A 23623-nucleotide genomic window follows, 5' to 3' on the forward strand; every position below is an offset into this window, starting at 1 on the left:
AACAGTTCATTGTGGAAATTATCAATCTTTGTTGATTTTCTTCTTCATTGATCTTTTTACCACTTCTGTTTGGTGTTTTGAATTATAATTTTGATTTAGATTCTGTGCTGTTAGTTAGGCAAAGACTGTCACTATTCAAGGAAATCCTGTAATATAATTAGAACAGTTAGAACATTTAATACATGATAGAAATGTATCAAAAAGTCATTTAACGGTTTTAACCATGCCATCTGTTAGCCAAATATTCATTTGTCTAATTCATATTCTGAGATAAGTTTGTCCAAGCTATACACTGTAGGGGCTCAGAAAAAATAGATATCTCTTCCAGAATTGGAGGAAGGTGAAAACAAAAGAATAAAGACAAAGTAATTTAACTAGATCTGAGAATTTAGTTTCAAAGAAAAGTCCCTTTGGGGAATATTTGGGTAATATAGTTCACTTGTCAAGAACTTAGCATTTTAGAAAAAAAATATTTAGTTTGGAAAAGTATGTTTTTAAGGTAACACTGAATATATATATTTATTATTCTGCATATTATAGTATATATAGTATCTATATCTATTATATAGAATGTATTATATATCTGTACACAATATCTATATTATATAGAATATATTATATATCTATATATGTCTCTATTATATATTACATATTTATGTAGAATATATAGATATATAATATCTACTTATGGAATTCTTATGTGTTCAGTGGACTCATGAAAGAACTTCTTGGAGTGTTTTTATACACACTCAAATATATATTTATTCATCCATATTCCTATATATAATTGTTCTTACATTAGGAAAGGTCACTTTTCACTGAGTATTTTAAAGATGGTTCAGTGTAGCTGCTGGGAGGAGTACACAGATCCGCAGGCTCAGCCCCCCTCACAGAGCTCTCACTGCAGACTTTTCTTGTCAATGGAGTATACCTTCCACAAGGCATAGGATGAGAGGAAACTTTGCAGAATAAATAGAATTGAGGAACATACGGAGATTTATTCCAGACTGGAGTAAGGGGATCTTACTATTACTGATTCTCTATTCAAAAATCTATCTCATAGGCTTAGTTTGTGATGAGTTATAATGTTAGTGTCCTGTGGACAGAGTCTGCTGTAATCCAAAATGGGCAAGTAATACATAGAAGGAGACCCTGTCTAATATTTGTCACAGCTGGATTTCTGCGAGGAAGGTACATTTGACATGGAAAGCCTGCCAATTAATTTATTAGATTCCTTTTCGTTACACTTTTACACATGATTAAATTATAGTACTGTTATTTTTAGATAAATGTAAAAGATAGGGGTGTGTGTGTATGCATGTGTAGTTTCTCTATACAGAATATTAATCTTTGCTACTGTTGAAAAATAATTTTTCTTTTAAAAAAGTTAAACAAGTAAAGACTCCATTTACTTTCATCAATATTATTGACATCTTAGCAAAACCCTATTAAATTTGGCCAATGTATGGTCTCAATTATGTTCTATAAAATACAAGATTTAAAGAAAAAGACTGATGTTTAAATTAAAGAAATTAAATTAAAGAAAAAGACTATGCTATAATACATGTGACATAGAAAATATGTGCTAGAGGCACCTGAGTGGCTCAGCCAGTTAAGCGTCTGACTTTGGCTCAGGTCATGATCTCACAGCTCGTGGGTTTGAGCCCCACGTCAGGCTCTGTGCTGACTGCTCGGAGCCTGGAGCCTACTTCGGATTCTGTGTCTCCCTCTCTCTCTGCCCCTCCTCTTCTCATGCGCTCTCTCTCTCTCTCTCTCAAAACTAAATAAACATTTTTTAAAAAGGGAAAAAAAAGAAAATATGTGCTAATGACTTTATATTATCAGTAAGTTTTCTTGTCAGTAGCAGACTATTAGTAAAGTTTTTCAGGAGTCAGAAATTATACCTCGGATTTGCAACTGCAAAGGAGGGTTGGCCCCTTTAACCCTCATGTTGTTCGAGGGCCTACTGTATTATATATGACTGGGAGACGGTTATACTATATAACAAAAATTTTCCTTTTTGTTCCTTTCTTCTTTCTTTGTATAATTACACCTTTTTAGCTTAGAGATTTTTTGTATCTCTATTTAGAAGATAAATTAGGTCGTTGTTATTGTTAGTTTGACTTAGTATTCCAAACTCTTTTCAACACCAAAAGCTATTTATTAAGGACATGCTGTGTACATATCATTGAATTCAGTTGACCTACATTCAATGGGTGATGAAGATTATAAGACGCAATTTTTTTTTTTTAAGAGACTTAGTGTAATTGAGGGAATGAGATATGCTTAAGTTAAACACTTGGAGAAAAACAAGAAAAAAATAGACTCGAGTGGTTAAAAGTATGTTATCATCAATTAAGAAAGGGAGAGCAAGACAATATAAAATTATTAAGAAGGGATCCCTGGAGCATGTTAAATGTAAGATCTTAAAAATCAAGAGCAACCCAAGTGGAGAAAATCAACCTGAGAGTGGATACAGTCCAACAAAGGCAGGGACCATACCTGTTATACACATTGTTACCTCTCTTTTTATCTCTATCTATATAATGGCAAATATGGTGCCTGGTACTCAGTGGCCAATATATAATGAGTAAATGAATGAATGGGCAGTCGCAGGCAAGAGACAGTGAAAGGAGGGATGCTTACCAGAGTAAGCCAGTTCTTGTTGACTGGTGGAAATTATGTGAGACTGTATTATGAAGCGCCTTGAATGGAAGGCTAAACTTGAACTTGATACCATGTGAGACATTACTAAGGAGTTTTCAAGGAGTATATCATGCCAGAAGTGGTGTCTTAAGAGAAATGTCCTGATAGCAATGTGTTTGTTGGTGAGATTGTGCATGAAAGATTGGTAAGTAGGCTATTCTAACTCTAGACAAACAATGATGAACACCCTGACTACTGCCTTTCAATTTTTCTTTAACAAAGAACCACAAGCACAAAAGAAAAAGGAAAAGCTTTTTTTAGTCATTTATTCAGTTACGTAGAAAAGTAATATTAACCTTATGCCTGCTGTATGTGAGGCCCTGTACACAAGGAGTTTCACTCCCAAGCTTTGAACCAGGGATACCTACCTCCCAATGCTGTTAAAGAGATTAAATAAGATCGAGTCTCTGAGATGCTTAGCAGAGTGTCTGGTACATTAACAAGAATTCATAAGTGGCTCCTCCTAATACTATTTGGTTTATTTTAGAAACGATGTCACCAAGACCCTCTTCATCCCTATGGCCAAAACCCTCTGTATAATCCCATATGTAGACTTTTTATCTACTCCCTAGATATAGTATTTTCCTAAACATCTGGTTCTTTAAGAACAACAACATTTTTTCTGTTAGAGGCTTTGAAGCTTTTAGAAATCAAATCAAATATTGTTAGTGAACCTTGTGTACTCATCTCTTAGCTTCAATAGTTGTTAACTCACTCCAGGCTTATTTCCTCTACACCTCTGTCTGCTTTGGTATTACTTTGATGCAAACCCCAGCCATGTCTTCATTTTAACAGCAATCTAATAGGTAAGGGCTCTCATCTTTTTTTTTTTTTAATGTTTATTCATTTTTGAGAGACAGAGAGAGACGGAGCACAAGTCGGGGAGGGACAGAGAAAGAGGGAGACACAGAATCTGAAGCAGGCTCCAGGCCCTGAGCTGTCAGCACAGAGCCTGATGTGGGGCTCGAACTCACCAACTGTGAGATCATGCCCTGAGCTGAAGTCGGACACTTAACCAACTGAGCCACATAGTCACCCCAAGGGCTCTCATCTTTTAAAGATAAGAGACTTTTCCTGGCCAAGTTTTTCATGAAAGAGTCTGGAATATCTTTATGTAGAAATGCCGGGAAATGTAAGGAACAGAAACAGACTGGGGACCCAAAAATCTTAGGATTAATAACTGTGGTGTCATGAACAAAATCAGGGAGTTTAAACAAAAGAATAATTTTGAGTGAGATGATTAACTTGGATTTGATAGATATTAGTTACATGGTGGTACTGGGACATCCAGGGGCAGATACCCAGGGGTGGGCATGCTCGGTATGTTCTTCCTTTATGGATGGAAGACACATGGATCTTAAGCCAGTATAGATCCTTTTAGGTTGATCATTAATAATAATATTAATATCCTTCCTTCCCCTTCTCCTCTTCCTCCCTTTTTTTTTTTTTTTTTTTTTTTTTTTTTAATTTATGATCTCATCCTTTCTGTGTCCCAGCCTACAACTTTCCACTGCCACTCTGCTCCATTCCCACACACTTTGGGGCATATGAGGGGACCTTACTTTTCTATTAATTATGTTTGTTTGAGTTCATTCTGTTAAAATGTTTATTTTCTTCTTAAAAATTATTTCGGTTTTTCTGACAGTACTTAGAGTCAGTGATGATTAGGTGAAGAGTAAATATTTACTAAAATGGGTGATAGCTTCAATCTGGATTTTATAGTAATTTCAGTTGAAGATATTTTAAAAAATCTTTTTTTAATGTTTATTTTTGAGAGACAGAGCACGAACAGGGAGGGGCAGTGAGGGGGAGACACAGAATCCGAAGCAGGCTTCAGACTCTGAGCTGTCAGCACAGAGCCCAATGAGGGGCTTGAACTCACAAACCATGAGATCGCGACCTGAGCTGAAGTTGGATGCTTAACTGACTGAGCCACCCAGGCGCCCCCCATTGAAGGTATCTTTTTTAAAAAATTTTTTTAACGTTTATTTATTTTTGAGACAGAGAGAGACAGAGCATGAACAGGGGAGGAGCAGAGAGAGAGGGAGACACAGAATCTGAAACAGGCTCCAGGCTCTGAGCTGTCAGCACAGAGCCCGACAAGGCGCTCGAACTCATGGACCGTGAGATCATGACCTGAGCAGAAGTCGGACCTTAACCGACCAAGTCACCCAGGTGCCCCTGAAGATATCTTTTAAAGTAAAAATGTAAAATAGTATCATAGACAAAATTCCATTCATCGAAGGAGCACAGAAATAAATGCCCGATTGTGAAATTAAATTAGAACCGAAAATGCTCATAAGTTAGTAACTTTAATTCTTTTTTAAAAAGTTCTTAGCTTTCCAAATATCTCCTCTTATTTCACTTTGACAATAGTGTAAGCAATTTAGCTTCTAGGCCAAAATAGAGATATTATTATTATTATTATTATTATTATTGTTATTATTGTTGTTGTTATTTTGATGCATGGGTGTCATCATATTAATGCTAATTTGGTTACATGTATTCATCAAGAGTAACATTCAGACTCATCTTAGCACCTGTTTTAAGCCTGCAGCAGACATCCACATTAGAATTGTATACCCTAAATGTTAGAGGTTCATATAGAAAGTGGAGATGTATATGGCTAGTATATGGCTAGAACCTACTTCAGCTTTATAGCACACTCATAATTATTAGCAGTGGGATCCATGCTGTTAACATTGGACACTGTTTGAATGTTTCCTGATAATTTATAGGGTTGATTACTCCAGCCTCAAGTGGAACCTTAGGAAGAAGAGCAGCAAATGGTAAATCTCTGTGATGGTCCCTGGGGCAGGGGTTCAGTTTGAGGCTCTGAGTTATGTGGTTCTCAGCCTCTTTTCCTCCCCAGCCCTTCCTGTGGCTCGGTGTCATCATCATCATCTGTTCAGATAATGTCTGTTCAGAAATCACAGGTCTCTGGGGAAGAGAGAGAAGAGAGAGTCCTGTTATAAGCACACTCGCTGCAAACCTTTCACCTTGCTGTCAAGGTGACAAATGTTTGTCCTTAAGGGAACACTAGAGGTTAAATCACCAGTGTTTTTCTCACTTATCTTCCTTCCCATACTATCCCAGCTCTTAGCCAAATTTATAGCTAAGAGAATCTCAGAAAATTAGGCTGCTCGTGACCTTTATGAATCTTGTTCAGAGATCTGTTTTGTACAAGCTCGAAGTACTGATTACGTTATGAATTGGGGTCTAAGTAATTGGAATTTGCTGAAAGTCATTATGTAAGTACATTTTTCTTTCAGGGATAACTCAGAACAACAAGATTTAGGAAAGAAACATTTACATTTTGAGAGGTAGTATTGGAAAGTTTTCAAATACAGTTGTGACAAGGTGAGCTAGGACTTATTTTTACATTAGTATTGTGTTAATTAATGATGTACACATCCTTGCATAGAGAAACACCAACATGTGCATTAACCCTGAAAATGGAAGTTGTTCTGTGTTGTTGTTGTTGTTGTTGTTGTTGTTGTTGTTGTTCTTCTTCTTCTTCTTCTTCTTGTTCTTCTTCTTCTTCTTCTTCTTCTTCTTCTTCTTCTTCTTCTTCTTCTTCTTCTTTCTTGGCTTATTCCATCCTATTCTCCATTTAGCAATGAGAATGATCTTGAAGGATGTAAATTGGGGCACATGGGTGGCTCAGTCACTTGGGCATCCGACCTTGGCTCAGGTCATGATCTCACGGTTCGTTGGTTTGAGCCCCGTGTCGGGCTCTGTGCTGACAGCTGAAAGCCTGGAACCTGCTTCAGATTCTGTGTCTCCCTCTCTTTCTGCTGCTCCCCTGCTTGCACTCTTTCTCTGTCTCTCAAAAATAAACATTAAAAAAAAGAAGGATGTAAATTGATCATGTCATTTTCCTGCTTAAAATCCTTCAGTGTTTCTTGGGATAAATACCAAAATCTCTTATATGGCTTATAGGGCCCTGCCTGATCTAAGCCTTGCCTTCCTCACCAGCTTTCTGCCATGCTGCCTTTTCTTTACCCACAGGACAGCTGCCATGTGGGCATAGTTTCAGTTCCTTTAGTCCATTCATTCAACATAGACTTCACTGAGCTTCTGCTCTGTATTGAGGCTACAAAAATGTACAAAACAGACAAAAATTCATGAGGCTTACATTCTAGTTGAGGGATATGACAACTATAAAATATATAGATTTGCAACTGAAATATATGTAATATGTATCAAATATGTATGTAATGTCATCTATATATGTCTCTTCCCCTTTCCCTCCCTCCCTCTTCCCCACATATATAAATATAAATACATATATAAAATATGGAGTAAATGAAGGAAAAATGAAACCAGAAAGGGAGGAAGCTAGAGGGGTTGCAATTTTTTTAAAAGGTGCTAAGTGACAGTCTGTCTTAGAATGTTTGGGCAGAGACTTGAAAAAGGTAGGGGAGCAAGCCTTGAGGATATTTGGGGAAATAATGTTCCATAAAGAGAGAACCCACAGTGCAAAGGCACTCAGGTCGGAGAAAGGCCACAACAGGGTGGGCGATAGAGATAAATTCAGGTATGTAACAAGGGTCTAGATTATATAGGTAGGGCCTTGAGGACCATAGAAAGGACTTTGGCTTTAAATCTGAGTGCAATAGTGTATTAGTCAACTTGAGTTGCCCTAATAAATTGCCATGGACTAGGTAGCTTAAACAATAGAAATTTATGTCTCACAGTTTTCTGGAGGCTGGGAAGTCCATGACCAAGATGTCAGCCAACTAAGTTCCTGGTGAAGGACCTCTTCCTGGAATGTGGACAGTGTCTTTTTTGCCATGTCCTGACATAGGAGGTTGGAGGGCTGGAGAGAGAAATATGGATAGTGTCTTCCTCTTCTAGTAAGGCACTAATCTCTTTGAGATTAGGGCCTTACCCCTTATGACCTCATTTAACCCTAATTGCCTCCTAATGGCTCTGTCTCCAGATACAGTCACACTGGAGGGTAGGGCTTCAACACAGAAATTTGGCCAGGGGTGCACAGTTCAGTTCATAGCAGATGGGAAGACATTTGAGAGCTCTAAGCAAAGCAGGAACATGATCTCACCTAAAGACCACTCTGTGGACAATGGACTACAGAATTAAGGGCAGGAGCAAGGAGACCAGTTAGGAGATGGTTGCAGTAATTCAGCCAAGAGATTGTAGTGACCCCAACCAAGGGTAGTAGCTACTGAATCAAGTTCATTACAATGTCAGGGCATTCTCACAGGTTGTTCCTTGGATTGCTTATATATGTATAGCATCTGATAGGTTTCAAAGCACTTTTACATATATTTTCCCAGGCAAGCCCCCCACACCTCTCCTGTGAGGCAGGCACCATATCATGAGGCTCAGGTTTCAAACGGGACTGATTCTGGAGTCAGACTGCCTGGGTTTGTGTCCCCTCACTGCGTCTCCAATTCCTAGGAATAGCACCTATGTCAACCTTATCTAGTGTTGTGCAGATTAAATGAAATAGTCCGTGTTAAGTGTTTAGCAGAATGTCTGGCACATTAGTAAATAATAAATATTAGCTGTCATTATTTTTGTCACTTAGTAAGTTGTGAAATTAAGAGTCAAAAAGGTCAATTGGTTTGTCCAGGCTTATCTAGCTAGTGATAAGAAGAGCCACAGCTAGAATCCAGTTCCTGTTATTTCTCATACACTCTACTTTCCATTATGTCATTTGCTGAAGGAGTTCCACTTTAAAACATAGGATAATTCAAGTCACAGAAAGCAGTGAAATTTTCTTTCTTTTCAAATATTCCATAAATTGAACGTTTCAGTCCTCCATCCTGACTCATACTCTCTTCATCCTCTGGAGAGGGTCTATTTATTCATAAAGGTTAGCCTTTTGTTTCCTTCATGAGTCCAAAAGTTTAATCTCCTCTGAATTGTTAAATTAATCCTTCTCTAGAAATCACTTAATTTCTACCTATTGTTTCCTCAACAGTTCACTGTTTGGTGTTTTCATTAGGAATGAAAGTACTGATTTGGGGACTGTTAAATTACGACTTTATGGAGGTATCTGCTCCCACATCTGATTTTTGCTTCCCTTTTTGTCCAGTCTCCACTGTTGGGTGTTTTATTCATGAGTAGTACACAGAGTCTTATAGAAGCTCATGGCCAAATGTCTATGCAATTTCTCACTGCACAAGCATTTTCTCAGTAAGTCCCTAACACAGATGAACTTGAATGCCAGCCCCTGGCAGAATTTTGAATTAAGCTAGAAGGGTTGTAAAAAAAGCCTTAGGATCAGTCCTGGGTTGCCATGTATTTCAAATGGCACCTTGGTGTCTCCTTTCTGGGACACATGGGAATGTCTGGATCCCTTGTGCAGGAGCTATAGTTAATGTTTACTTATCTAGACACGTCCTTTTACCATTGCTGTTTTTTCCTAGTGTTGGGTAAAGCCCAGTGTGAGACTTCCCAGGAGTTTGTACTTTCCCCAGGGCCAATCCTGAGTAAGCCATTGATTAGCTCCTGGATTCTGGATATTTCTATTTCACCATCTCTTCCAAGCAAGGATATTAGTATCTGACCTCCCTATACTATTCGTCCTCAATAGCTTTCTGAATTTTCCTTCCTGCAGTTCTAGAAGTATAGCCCACTTGTTCCCTGGGCCATTAAGAGTTCCCTTGCATCACATCCTGAATTTCTCTCTGTGGTAACGATTGGTGTTTAACCCTACCAGATTTAACCTTTAATCTCTAATAGAAATATATAGACTTCAGAAAACCCTGAGTAATAAATTATAACTTATTAGGAGCAGAAACCTGTAGTGAAGAGGGAGGTAGGCAGAGGTATAATAATAAAAATTGAAAGCAAGAAAAGAGACAACAAAATCATTAAAAATGAGTATCTATTGATATGTCCCCATATTTAGGGATACATAGCCCTATTTATTAACATCAAGCAACCACTATATTTTATGATGGAATGTAAGGAGTTTTAGTATATAATTTTGATTGTGAGGCATCAGAAATGATTAAATTTTGTGAGACCTATTTTATAAAAACAAGGTAGAAAATAAATAATAGCGTATGTTTGAATGACTCATATTTAAAAGACATGGAATTAAATTGTCTAGGGGTGCCTGCATGGCTCAGTCAGTTGAGTATCTGACTCTTGATTTTGGCTCAGTGCATGATCTCATGGTTATGGGATTGAGCCCTGCATGGAGCTCTGCACTGAACTTGGAGCCTGCTTGAGATATTCTCTCTCTCTCTCTCTCTCTCTCCCCCCCACCCCCCCGCTACACCTCTCTACTGCTTGTATGCATTCTTTCTCTCTCTGTCTGTCTCAAAAAAAAGAGATCTTTCCTCACATTCTCACCAGCCATTGGATTTCTAAAAAGAAAATTTTTAAAGTTAAAAAAATAAATTGTCTTAAAGTTATATTAAAGGGATCTTCTTTGGCTGAGAACATCAGCTTATATAGAAAATATTCTCTAAATATGATCCTAGATACTTGAGGGTTTTTTTTCTTATACATATATGCAGGGCATATATATTTTTTAAGAAAGTACAGAAGCTTAAATGGTCCTTCAGAGTCCCTTCCAATTCAATCTGGTAGAGGATTTAAATATTCATTTGTTTAAAATATGTTTACTGAGTATTTACTGTGTGGCTGGAACTAATCTAAACATTAGGAATAGAGTGGTGACGAAGCAAGGCACAATCCTTGCCCAGATGGAGTTTACATCCAAATAGAGAGATGGGCAATATGTAAAGTAATCACACTCTAATTAAGTGCTGTGAAGGAAATAAACAGAATGATGGTATACCAGAAATTGTTCCATTTTAGTCCAGTTCTTTTCCCAACTGCTCCCCATTTCACTCATTTCCTAAGATAATTTCTTAATCAGAAAACCTCAGGCTTTAAGTGTTTTGCTTAAGTCCTCCTTATGAAGTTGTTTAATACAGGACAAACAATTTGAGTAGATAGTCAAAAGACTTGTCTAGTGTTTACATTGGTATACATAAAACTTTAACGTAGGCCATGATTGGCAGGCTAAGTTGGAAGAGCATCATTTTAATAACAGCACAATAATAACAAACTTAGAAGAGAGATTTGTGCACTCTACAAATGGTACCAGCCATTGCCTTTAATTTTTTACTTTCCTTTGCTCCTAAAACAGATTCTCATTGCAGAGGAGTGTAGATGCTGTGTTTTGTTTGTTTGTTTGTTTGTTTTGTTTGTTTTTTTTTGTTTTGTTTTTTTGGGTTTTTTTTTGCTGTGCAAAGTTAAATCAGTGCTTGAAAGAGACACACACAACAATGAAGAATGACAACATAAATTGTAACTTGTTTTAAAATTACCTTTTGATACGATAGAGGAAAATACCTTTCGGAAGATCATGTGAATTATCCCTGTCTCTTTTAGGCCGAGTAATTATGTTCTATAATGCAATTTTTTGTGTGTATTGGATGGACAGAGTAAAGATGAAAGGCAACCATAGAGATAACAGCCTACTTCACAGCTGACTGAAGCAGGTGTTAGAAATGCAGATGAAGGGTGTTGACTAAAGACTGTACAAATTTGAAGTGAAAATGCCACTGGTGTGCATGCAGCGCTCTGCACACACGAAGTTTTAGTTGAATTATTCATTTTATTGTGTGAACTAGTTCAGGAGTTAGGGAAAAGGTGCTTTTTACATTTAAACTGTTTCTTCCCCCCCTTGCTTTTATCTGCACTTGGCAGGCAAAATGAACTTCATTTTGTAAGTTTTATGCCAGCAAGTGGATGACTTACATCTCTCCATGAAAAAAAAAAAAAAAAACACCTAGGAACAGATAACTCACCAGCTTACATGACCATATAAAGCAATCAAAACTAGAAATTATTTTCCCCCTCACTTTTTAAAAAAATTAAAGCCACTAAAGACAAATAAGTGTAAAAGTAGCTATCCAATCATCATTACCATCAACCTCACCATGAGATGTTTCTCAGATGCCTACATGGGCATGATTCTGTTCTGGATAAAAAGATAAAAAAAAAAAAAAGCCATTTCTTCTGTAATCTTATGATTAAGAATCTTGTTTTTTTTTTTAAAGGCAAAACAGATATTTTAAAATATTTAATGTATAATTTTAAAGCAGAGTTACATTTTAAGGAAAATGTCATAATTCCTGGAATTATTTCTACTCTCATTTTGGTTCATTTTGCTTTTTGATCTCAAGGCCTGGCTGACCTTGCTACAGGGCACCACACTGGTACCTAAAGGTTGACACTAGTATTGAATGCCTGTTTTTGGTGAACTGAGATCATTTCAGGTTACGCAAAAAGGTTTTATATATGTCTAGGAGGAAAACACACTTATTCCACATTTTAAAGGTGAAGAAAATGTAAATAAGGCATGCCTTGATTGATTGATTGACTTATTGAGATTCAAAGTTATGGAACTGCTGAAATTTTGACTCAGTTTGTCTAAATGTGTAGACTTAAAATACCTTCTTTTGGGGGCGCCTGGGTGGCTCAGTCGGTTAAGCGGCTGACTTCGACTCAGGTCACGATCTTGTGGTCCGTGAGTTCGAGCCCCGCGACCGGCTCTGGGCTGATGGCTCAGAGCCTGGAGCCTGTTTCAGATTCTGTGTCTCCCTCTCTCTCTGCCCCTCCCCCGTTCATGCTCTGTCTCTCTCTGTCTCAAAAATAAATAAACGTTAAAAAAAATTAAAAAAAAAAAAAAAAGACAACCTTCTTTTGGTTCCAAAAACAAAGAGCTTCAGCCTCCAGCAGATTTGTATTGGAATCCTGTTTCTATCCCTATGAGTTGTGTGACTCTGGCAACTAAACTGACATCTTTGGACCCAGATGTCTTTAAATGTGAACTGGGGATAATAATAATACTACTTCTGGAGATTGTTATAAGATTAAATATGAGGGGCGCCTGGGTGGCTCAGTTGGTTAAGCATCCGACTTCAGCTCAGGTCATGATCTCACAGTTCGTGGGTTCGGACTCTGCATTGGGCTCTGTGTTGACAGCTCAGAGCCTGGAGCCTGCTTTGGATTCTGTGTCTCCTTCTCTCTCTCTCTGCCCCTCCCCTGCTCATGCTCTCTCTTTGTGTCTCAAAAATGAATAAACGTTAAATTTTTTTTTTAATTTAAATATGAAACAGTGGGCCTGGCATGTCATAGGAACTCACTATGTATGTATTTCCTTTTTCGTGGGAACAGTAGCTTGCCTTACAGATAGTCCCGCCTCTGCTATATTCTCATTTTAATTTTATAGAACCATTTAACAAGGTGTAGTGTGTTTGAGGGTTGATGTAGCTTTTTTCAGATTTTAGCTAGCTTTGTAGTTAGAAATTTGGGGAATAGTTTTGAGATATGTTCCTTTTAATTAGCCAACTGATGTTTGGAGAAAAGTATTAGATTTGGAGTCAGAATATCTTTGCTTATTTTCTGACTCTACCTGTACTAATTTTAGGACTATGGGTAAGTCATCTAACCTCTTTGGCCTCTATTTTCTCACTTGTATATTGGGGAAAGTAATAATAATGCCTCACCTATTAAGTGTTCCCAGAGTACTGTGAGAATTAGATGAGACAGTATGTATAAGATACTTTGTAAAACATGAAATGTTCTTGAAAGTTAAGTAAGCTATTATCATCTGTAATTTATCATTATCAAATTTATCATTTGTGCCCTTCTTCCCATTGGAAGGCAAATTATGCTATGAAATATTAAGATTAATTGCTTATTTCCACAGTAATGGATATCACTTTTTGTGATCCCTTTCTGGTAAATTAAACCTAATAATTTGATATAATTCAGATATTAAGTTTGTATCACTATAAAACTCTTGAACACATATAATGGTACCCCACAACACAAGATTATTCCTGCCATAGACATTTATATCTTAAAATTTTACATAATATATGAGTAATTGCTCTGTTTCTAGAGTTCTTGATTGGTTACCAGAGTGTGGATTAACTGAGTACAGAATAACCCTTTGGTTTTTTTTTTATCAGTCCACAAATGTGCCATTTTCTCCCATTAAAAAATTAAGGTATGTTTTACATATAGTAAAATTCATTCTTTTTAGTGCATAGTTCTATGAGTTTTGACAAATTCTTATGGTCATATGAGCACCACCATAATCAAGATGTAGAACATTCCATCACCCCTACAGTTTCCCTGTGCCCCTTTGGAGGCATTGCTTCTATACACCCTCCCAGCCCCTGGCAACTACTGATCTGTTTTCTGTACCCATAATTTTGACTTTTCCAGAACACTGCATAAATTGAATCATACATCATGTAGTGCTTTGAGTTTGACAAATATGGCATTTTTGTTAATGTACCATTTTTAAACACCATCTTCTTTTTTTTCCTACTTGGGAACAAACGTGTTATTGCACCTATTTCTTTAAAAGAGATCTCCAAAGTTGCCTTTTTGGAGTGTGCTTTTCATTTAGAAGAAATACTAGTTGATGTTTTTGGCTCATATTATCTATATTATCTATAGATAGGTTGACAGTGCCTAAATATTCCTGAGCCTTTACCTATACATACCCATTAAAATACTCCTCTCTGTGTGTTCCATATGCTGGGGAACAGTTGTTAAATTATCTTTCCGAATGTATGAAAACATGTTTGCTCCCAGCTTTTTAGTTCAGAGGTTTTGGGTTTGTTATTTATTTATTTTTAATAACCCAAGGCCTGTGTTATAGAGCGTATTGTGTCGTTCCCCAAATTCATATGTTGAAATCCTAACCTCCAGTGTGACTGTATTAGGAGCTAGGGCCTTTAGGAAGTAAACCACAAGGGCTGGTCCCTAATCCAATAGGACTGGTGTATTCATAAGAAGAAGAGGGGACACAAGGGGAGCTCACTTACTCAGAGGAAAGGCCAGTGAGGTTACAGTGAGAAGGCAGCTCTCTGCACATCTAACTAACTCTGCTTGCACCCTGGTACCAGCCTTCCAGCCTCAAGTGTGCAGGAAATCAATTTCTGTTGTTTAAGCTACCTAGTCTATGGTATTTTGTTCTGGCAGCCTAAGCAAACTAACACACCCTGAATGTGAGAATCTACAGTGGCCCTGCGAATTTCCACCTAGCTGCAGAATTACACACAGTATTGCCATAATGTACTAAAATTTCTAGGAGACTCTTAAGTTTTGAGCTATGAAGAAGACGATAGAAATTGATAGCATTAAACCTGGCATCATCCTAGTCAGACTCAAAGTGGTGACTCAACATGGTGAAGGGATTAATAGATGATAAGAAAGCTGATATTCCTACAAAGTGAGAACTATAGGACGCTTCAGAGGAAAAAAAAATTGACTTGAAATCTCCCATCCACTAGTATGCATCGGTCAACTTTAAGCAAGAAGATGGGAAGTAGACAATTGCTGATTTTGGTTCTGATGTTCAACAAAGTAATGAATTTCTAGACTCTTTCCATCTCTCTGCTCTACTTAGCTGTTGCTCTTTTACTCGCATGCTTTGTTGTCTTGTGGTAGCAAGATGGCTGCTGTAGCCTCAGGCATCATGTCCTTTTTCAAGGTATGATGGAAGGGGAAAGGCATTGCTAGAAAGGTTTCCTCTCATCTCTGCCCTTTTAATAGGTAAGAGAAGCAGAAACAAATGGCTTTCAGCAGACTTTCTCGAATATTTCATTGACTATAACTCAATCAGAGGGTTACTGCTAGCTGTAAGGAAAGGAGACAGGTTGAGTATCTATCAAAGGGAACAGAATTCTCCTTTGCTTCTTGACATTCTTCCCTTTGTGGCACACATAGGAAATGTAACATTTGTTATACATCCTGGGAGTGAAGAGAATGCTCTTGCTGCTTCAAGCCCTACCCATCTGCCCTGAGTATTAGGGGGAAGTCAATATCTTGGCTATCTATGGTGCATTTAAGGCTCACATTAGTTGGAAATGACTAGTGGACTAGCCATGAGTCATATCCTAGTTGGACATATTGTTGCCCCAAAGAAAGAAGTGTTACATGATTTCATTAGCATATGAGAAGATGGGAATGGCTATTAGATAGGCATCTCATAGAATCTGACCCAGTAGTTGTTTGCTTCAAAAAATTATGTTTGATCTTGGAATATGCTATATTTGGATTTGAATACATGTGAATCTGTTACTCTCAGAAGTCACTGTTTCTCCCCCCCACCCCCCTTTTAATAGTGAGATTACTATATACTGTGAAAGAAGCTTGGAGCTGGAAAGTTGACTTCCTTTTCCAGGCGTATTTTCAGCCTCACTGCAGTCTGACTTCTGCATACATTGGTTATCCCAGTAGTTGGTAAAAGGAAAGTGGGGGACAGGAAAGGGCCCATCACCTAAGTGAATCAGGTTTATATGTGAGAGACCAGAGTTGCATAGTCAGCTTGTGAGGAAGAATCCTAGGAACCAGGCTCCAAGCACATCGGTTGTAGTTGTCTTCTAATGTGTCACACTGTTGAGGGTGCACATCAGTAGGTCTCCAGTCTCCAGTATAATCGGTCAGGATGCTCCTCTCCATAGCAGAGAGTGGAGAGCAGGTAGGAGCTGCATCAGCAGTGAGTTCCAGGCAGTTGCCAAGGCTTTGCTCTGCAAAACACGGTTGAAGAGCTTATGGAATGAAGGTGTGAAACTTTAACTCTTCTATGCTCCAAAATACATAGATGAAGTGCCTCAGGTAGAAACGGGAGAGTAGTTCGTATATTAGGTATTTGGTGATAGTCTTAAAAACAATATTTCCTCTAGAGTAGTCCTTAGCCTGGAGGCTTGGGATCCTAGTCAGTTCTGAAAATTTATATTCAAAATGTATTCTATAATTGTATATGGATTTTTCTAGAGAGAAAGGCCATAGCTTTCATCTAATTTTCAAAGATTAAGAACAGAGAATATGCCGAATGCTTAAATAACACAGACTTGAAGCAGTTTTTCAGGTCTCATTAGAGTTATTTTAAGAGAATTGTGGCTTCTAATTGTTCTATAACCTGATAATCTGTTTAAACACAAATTTGTCTTTGATGTACAAGGTTTTACAATATGTGCAGTATGTAGCATAAATGGCTTTATGGAAAAGGTATGCTTTTCTCCAAAGTATTCCTCAGGCCTGAGTCCACAAAATTTAGGTTTTTTTCTTGAGGAAGATAAAATCGATTGTAGGGGATGACCAAAATTACGCATTGTATTTGTAAGCGGTATTGCTACCTCCAAGATTACTTAAAATTAAGGGTAAATTACTTACAATTGTCAAATACTTAATTATTTATTAGTCTTTGCAGAATTTGAATACTCATGGTATTTAGATATTTACCAAGTTAGGTTTTTAATCATAGCAAAATAATGATAGATGATAGATAGGTAGGTAGATATAGGTACATAAAGAAAGAATGAGCTTTCTCTATTGTAAAACAATTGTCAGTTCTTCATTGCCTTCAAAGTTATTTCTGTCCTTTAGATGTGTGTGTTTAAATAATTTTTCCCTTGTGGATGAGGCTGACAGCATTTTCTAAATTGATTTTCTATCTGTAATATTCCAACCATATTTCAAACCTCATTAAAGCCCTTTTCATCATTTCTCTGACTCCATTAGTTATGGCAGCATCTCAAAATTTAGTTTTCTCAGTAAATTTCATTATTGTGGTTACCAAATCATTATAAAATGATCAGAGGAGTCGGAGGGAGAGAAGAGGAATTGACATATGAGGACACAGTGAAAGATGAGGACTCTTTGGCCTGTAAAGTAGAAATCTATCAAGTCATGAATGCCATAGGAACATGGACCAAGATGGTAGGTCTGGAAATAGAGGAAAGGGCATGCTTAGAACTCTTGAAAACTAAGAAGTAGAGGCACTTAACAGAGGCAGAAATGTCATCTTAAAGAGTTTTTGGTGAATTTATTTCAGAAACAGCGAGAAACTAAATTATAGCAAATCTGGCTGTAAACGCTGAACAGATCTTGAATAATTGTATTATTATGCCACGCATGGCTCTTATTTTTCATCATGTTCTGGGACATCCTTTAGAAACAGAATTTTGCACTGTTTGGGCAAGGTGGGGCCTGATCTAGAAAGATAATCCCTATGCTTTTTTCATGTGACGTTGGGAAAGAAGACTAGTAATAACCCAAATTACATGTCAGTAAAGACTACATCTTCAGTTTATTCTTACAGTGAATTCATCCTTTATAAAGGAAGCGCTATCATATCTGAAGTTCACTGTAAGTAAGAAACAAAGTATAGACAAGGATGTTTTTATCTTTATTCAGTTTTTAAAGTTTATTATTGTCAGTTTATTTACTATATTTTATTTATTTTCATTTATTGTGAGAGAGAATGCATGCATGCAAATGGGGGAGGGGCAGAGACGGGGAGAGAGAGAATCCCAAGCAGGCTCCATGCTGTCAGCACAGAGCCCCACGCGGGGCCTGAACTCACAAACCATGAGATTCTCATGACCTGAGCCAAAACCAAGAGTCGGACGTTTAACTGACTGAGCCACCCAGGCACCCCTTCATCTTTAACAAATAAACAGCTCTTGCAGCTAACAAGGAAGTAAATACGTATATCATTGGAAAAATGAGCAAGATCTTAAACTGGCCATTCACAGAGGAACAACTGTGGGTGAGCAATAAAATTATGAAAAGATATGTAACTATATTGTTGATCATATCAGTGCAAATAAAACTAAACATTTTCCATCTCTGAAATTAGTAAAGTTTAACAAGATTGACTTATTGGTGAGAATGGAAAGACTTTGCAATATACACTGTTGATAGGTCTATAAATTGATATGAGCTTTGTAGGTGGTAGTCTCACGATGTGGATCTAAACTGGAAATGTTGAGAACAATAACTATAATAATAGCATCTTTTGGGGCACGTGGGTGGCTCAGTTGGTTGAGTGTATGACTCTTGATTTTAGCTCAGATTGTGATCTTGCAATTCGTGGGTTTGGGTCCCACGTTGGGCTCTGTGCTGACAGTGTGGAGCCTGCTTGGGATTCTCTCTCTCCTTTCTCTGCCCTACCCCCAGTCACACTCGGGCACGCACACACACATACTCTCTCTCTCTCTCAAAATAAATAAATGAACTTAAAAAAAAGATAATAGCATCTGTCAAAGCAACCATGGATTTAGTGCTGTGCTAAACACTTAGCATGTATTGTGTTTTTTATTTTCAATAAGTGTTATTACTCTTGAATTATATGAGGAAACCAGAACTAAAAAGAGTTTGATTTTTTCCCCCAGGATGATAGCAGCTATTCAGTGATGAAGTCAAGATATAAACTTGCACATTTCTAACTCCAGATTCCACAACAAGAAGTACTGTGTTGCTCAGTCTGTTCTTGGTGGGTCAGTTCCCCTTCTAGGAATTTGTGTGAAAAACACAGTTATCAAATGCCTGAGTTGCACACGTAAGAATGTCTTGCAAATGGCAAGATTTCATTCTTTTTTGTGTCTGAATAATGTTTCTTTGTGTGTGTGTGTGTGTGTGTGTGTGTGTGTGTATATATATATATATATATATATATATATATATATATATATATACACACACCACCTCTTCTTTATCCATTCATCAGTCTATGGGCACTTGGGCTGTTTCCGTAATTTGGCTATTGTAGATAATGTTGCTATAAACATCGGGTGCATGTATCCCTTTGAATTAGTATTTTTATATTCTTTGGATAGATACCTAGTAATGCAATTGCTGGATCATAGGATAGTTCTATTTTCAACTTTTTGAGGAACCTCCATACTCGTTTCCAGTGTGGGTGCACCAGTTTGCATTCCCACCAGCAGTGCAGAAGGGCTCCCCATTCTTCACATCTTCCCCAAGTTTCTTGTGTTGTTGCTTTTAGCCATTCTGACAGGTGTGAGGTGATATCTCATTGTAGTTTTGATTTGCATTTTCCTTGATAATAAGTGATGTTGAGCATCTTTTCATGAGTCTGTTAGCCATCTATATGTTTTCTTTGAGAAATGTCTATTCATGTCTTCTGCACATTTTACAATTGGATTATTTGTTTTTTGGGTGTTCAGTTTGATATGTTCTTTATAGATTTTGGATACTACCCCTTTTAGTTTTGTTGATTGTTTCCTTTGCTGTGCAGAAGGTTTTTATTCTGATGTAGTCCCAAGAGTTTGTTTTTGCTTTTGTTGCCCTTGTCTCAGGCGACATATCTAGAAAGAAATTGCTATGGCCAAGGTCAAAGAGGTTACTGCCTGTGTTCTCTTCTAGGATTCTTATGGTTTCAGGTTTCACAGGTCTCTGATCCATTTTGATTTTTTTGGTGTGTGTGTATGGTGTAAGAAAGTGGTCTAGTTTCATTCTTTTGTATGGTGCTGTCCAGTTTTCCCAATACCATTTGTTGAAGAAAACATTCTTTTTTCCATTGCATTCTTTCCTGCTTTGTTGAAGATTAATTGAACATATAGTTGTGGGTTTGTTTCTGGGTTTTCTTTCTGTTCCGTTGATCTATTTTTGTGCCAGTATCAAAGTGTCTTGATCACTACAGCTTTGTAATATAACTTGAAGTCTGTAATTGTGATGCCTCTAGCTTTGCTTTTCTTTTTCAAGGTTGCTTTGGCTATTTGGGGTCTTTTTGGGTTCCATACAAGTTTTAGGATTATTTGTTCTAGCTCTGTGAAAAATGCTGTTTGTATTTTGATAGGGATTGCATTAAATGTGTATATTGCTTTGGGTAGTATAGACATTTTAAAAATATTTGTTCTTCTAATCCATGAGCTTGGCATGTCTTTCTGTTTCTTTGTGTCATATTCAGTGTTTTACAGTTTTAGGAGTACAGGTCTTTTAACTCTTTGGTTAGGTTTATTCCTATGTATCATATTGTTTTTGGTGCAGTTGTAAGTGGGATTGATACCTGAATTTGCCTTTCTGCTGCTTCATTATTGGTATAAGAATGTAACAGATTTCTGTAAGTTATTTTGTATCCTGTGACTTTAGTGAATTTGTGTATTCTAGCAGTTTTTTGTGGAGTCTTTCGAGTTTTCTATATATAGTATTATCTTATCTGCAAATAGTGAAAATTTTACTTCTTTGTCAACATGGATGCCTTTTATTTATTTTTTTGTTGTTTGCTTGCTGTGGTTAGGACTTCCAGTACTATATTAAATAAAAGTGGTGAGACTGGACATCCTGTCTTATTTCTGACCATAGAGGAAAAGTTCTCAGTTTCTCCCCATTGAGAATGATATTAGCTTTGAGTTTTGAAACAGCTGTCCCAATCTTCACTCCTTATAGCACTGTCCCTCCTCAATTTACTCTAATCAAGACTCCCTGGCACTCTACGAAGGACCTAACTCAGTTTTTATCAGGGTTACCAGTTACCTCCATCTAGCCAAAGCCAGTGGTGGTTTCTCTGTTCTGGTCTTACTCAAAGACACATAAGAATGTTCTATACCTTCAGAGTATACCCTCTTTGAAACATGTTTTGCTCTTCATTTCCATGATATCTCCCTCTCCTAGGATTTCCATCTACTTTACTGACCATTCCTTCTCAGTTCCCTGTGTTGGTTCTTTGCTCTGCTTTAAATTCTAACTATTAGAAGGTCTCAGTGCTTGGTGGTGGGTCCTGGTCTTTTTTCTGTCTACAGTAACTCAGGAAAGTTCAGCCAATTCCATGGTTTTATGTAACATCAAAATGCACTGCTACCAAATTGATATCTTCGGGTCTAACTTTTCCCCTAAATGCCAGACTCATATGAAAAGGCCTATTTGATGTCTAATCTTGGACATTTATTAGATTTACCACATGCAAAATATTCTTGATTCTTGATCTCCTTCCCCGTCCTTAGGTTGCTTCTCCTTCAGCCTTTCTCATTTCAATAAATGGCTCTACTCATTAAATGAATTTAAGAGTGTTCCTGGAATTCTCTCCACTGTCTCTTCCCCTCACCCCCATATCTAACTTATCAGTAAATCCTATTGGATCTACCCCAAAATATATCTCGAGCTCATCAACTTCTTTTCATCTTCACTGTTACTACCCAAATACCAGATGCCATCAACTCTTGCCCTGTAGTTATTCCCTAATCAGTCTCACCTGCTTCTACTCTGATCTCTCCAAAATTCTGACTTCACATAACGGCTAAAGTAATCTTTTTAGCATATAAACCTCATTTTATGTCACCATACTCTCTCTCAACTCTTCCCTAATTTTTTTTATTATTTTTTTTAATGTTTATTTATTTTGAGAGAGAGAGATAGAGAGCAAGCAGGGGAGGGGCAGAGAGAGGGAGACAGAGAATCCCAAGCCGGCTACACACTGTCAGTGCAGAGCCCGATGCGGGGCTTGAACTCCTGAACCATGAGATCATGATCTGAATCGAAACCAGGAGTCAGACACTTAACTGATTGAGCTACACAGGTGCCCCAACTCTTCCCTAGTTTTAAAACCTCTGGTGTCTCCTGGGGCACCTGGGCGGCTCAGTCGGTTAAGCATCAGACTTCGGCTCAGGTCGTGATCTCCTGGTTTGTGAGTTCAAGCCCCATGTCAGGCTCTGTGCTGACAGCTCAGAGCCTGGAATCTGCTTCAGATTCTGTGTCTCCCTCTCTCTCTGCCCCTCCCCTGCTCGTGCTGTCTCTCTCTCTCTCTCTCTCTCTCTTGCAAAAATAAATAAATATTTAAAACCTCTGGTGTCTTCTGTTGCCCATCAGAGAGAATTTATAGACTTCTTATCCCAACCAGTAAAGTCTTAGTAGCTACCCTTGCCTTCCTCCTTGGCCCCACCTAATACATACCACATACTTAGCACACTCCAGCAACACAGAGTCTCTCCTCAAACACACCAAGCCATTCCCCCCAGCTCAGGGCCTTTGCACTAGCCATCCCTCTTTCTAGAACATTCTTTCTTCTGGTCTTCACTGGATTGGCTCTTTCTTGTCCCTCAGGTGTCAACTGAAAAAGCATCTCCCCGGTGGCCTTTCATAAGTACCTCCCCAGTACTTTCTAACACACCAACTTTTTTTATTTCTTCAAAGCCATTATCATTATCAGAAGTCATCTTGTTAATTTGTCTGTTGTGTGTCAATTGCACTAGAGTGTAAGCTCTAAGAGAGGAGAGACCTTGCCTGTCTTTTTCATTCTAATGTCCCTGATACCTATATTGTGTCTGGCACCTAGCCTGTGCCAGTTTAAATAGCTATAGAATAAATAAACCATTTTCCAGGCAGGCCTCAGGATAGAACAAAAAGCCTGGGGATTTGTGAGTCTTCTAAGTTAGCAGTGTATGATACATATTTGCATGCAAGGTTTTGCTTTTCCCAGCCTGGCTGTTTTTTCTCTGTCTTTTCTCTTTCTTCAGGATGGACTTGTCTGTGTTCCCATCTCTAAACAGCCTTTACAAAGCCATATTTCATCCTTCTTGTCTTTTGACATCACCCAGAGATTCTTTCCTGAAAAAAAGTAATTCTAGCACACTGTGGTCCATAAAGCTGTTTCTTATTATATCAAATTAAAGGGCTTCCTGATCACTGGTCCAAGGCTTGTCTACTTTTCTTATAACAAATGTTCCACTATTGTTACAGTGTAATTTTGTATAGATTCTCCTTTGGAGTTTCTGGTTTTCTTGATCTTAATTTGTCTTCTTTGACTTCTTTTGTGATAAAAAACCTTTTTGGTACTTCTTCTCTTACTATACTTTAAACAGAAAGAAATCAAATATGTAAGTTATAAATGGATGCCACACATTCATTGTGCATATGTGTGTGTGTGTGTGTGTGTGTGTGTGTGTGTGTGTGTGTGTGTGTAAGTATATATAACTATTACCTTTGTTCCATGAAAGGAAGGTATATGGAAAATGACCTCCAAAGGCCAAAGGAGCCATAAGACCAAAGAAAAAGGCCAACAAGTCCAGCTTGATGAGAAATGGTTTATTAAGGGGATTTATGGATAGCAACCTGTCTTGGGTGGGCACAAAAGGAGTAGGTCTTCACATCCCCACCT

At 37.7% G+C, this 23623-nt stretch overlaps 1 protein-coding gene across 5 annotated transcripts in view; it reads left to right on the forward strand.

Moving 5' to 3' along the window:
* The window catches only part of SLC10A7 (solute carrier family 10 member 7), a 259901-nt gene that overhangs the window by 95225 nt on the left and 141053 nt on the right, over positions 1–23623 (forward strand). The window lies entirely within an intron of this gene.

The sequence above is a fragment of the Neofelis nebulosa genome, chromosome 3 (genome assembly GCF_028018385.1).
Source record: "Neofelis nebulosa isolate mNeoNeb1 chromosome 3, mNeoNeb1.pri, whole genome shotgun sequence".
NCBI classification, from domain to species: Eukaryota; Metazoa; Chordata; class Mammalia; order Carnivora; family Felidae; genus Neofelis; species Neofelis nebulosa.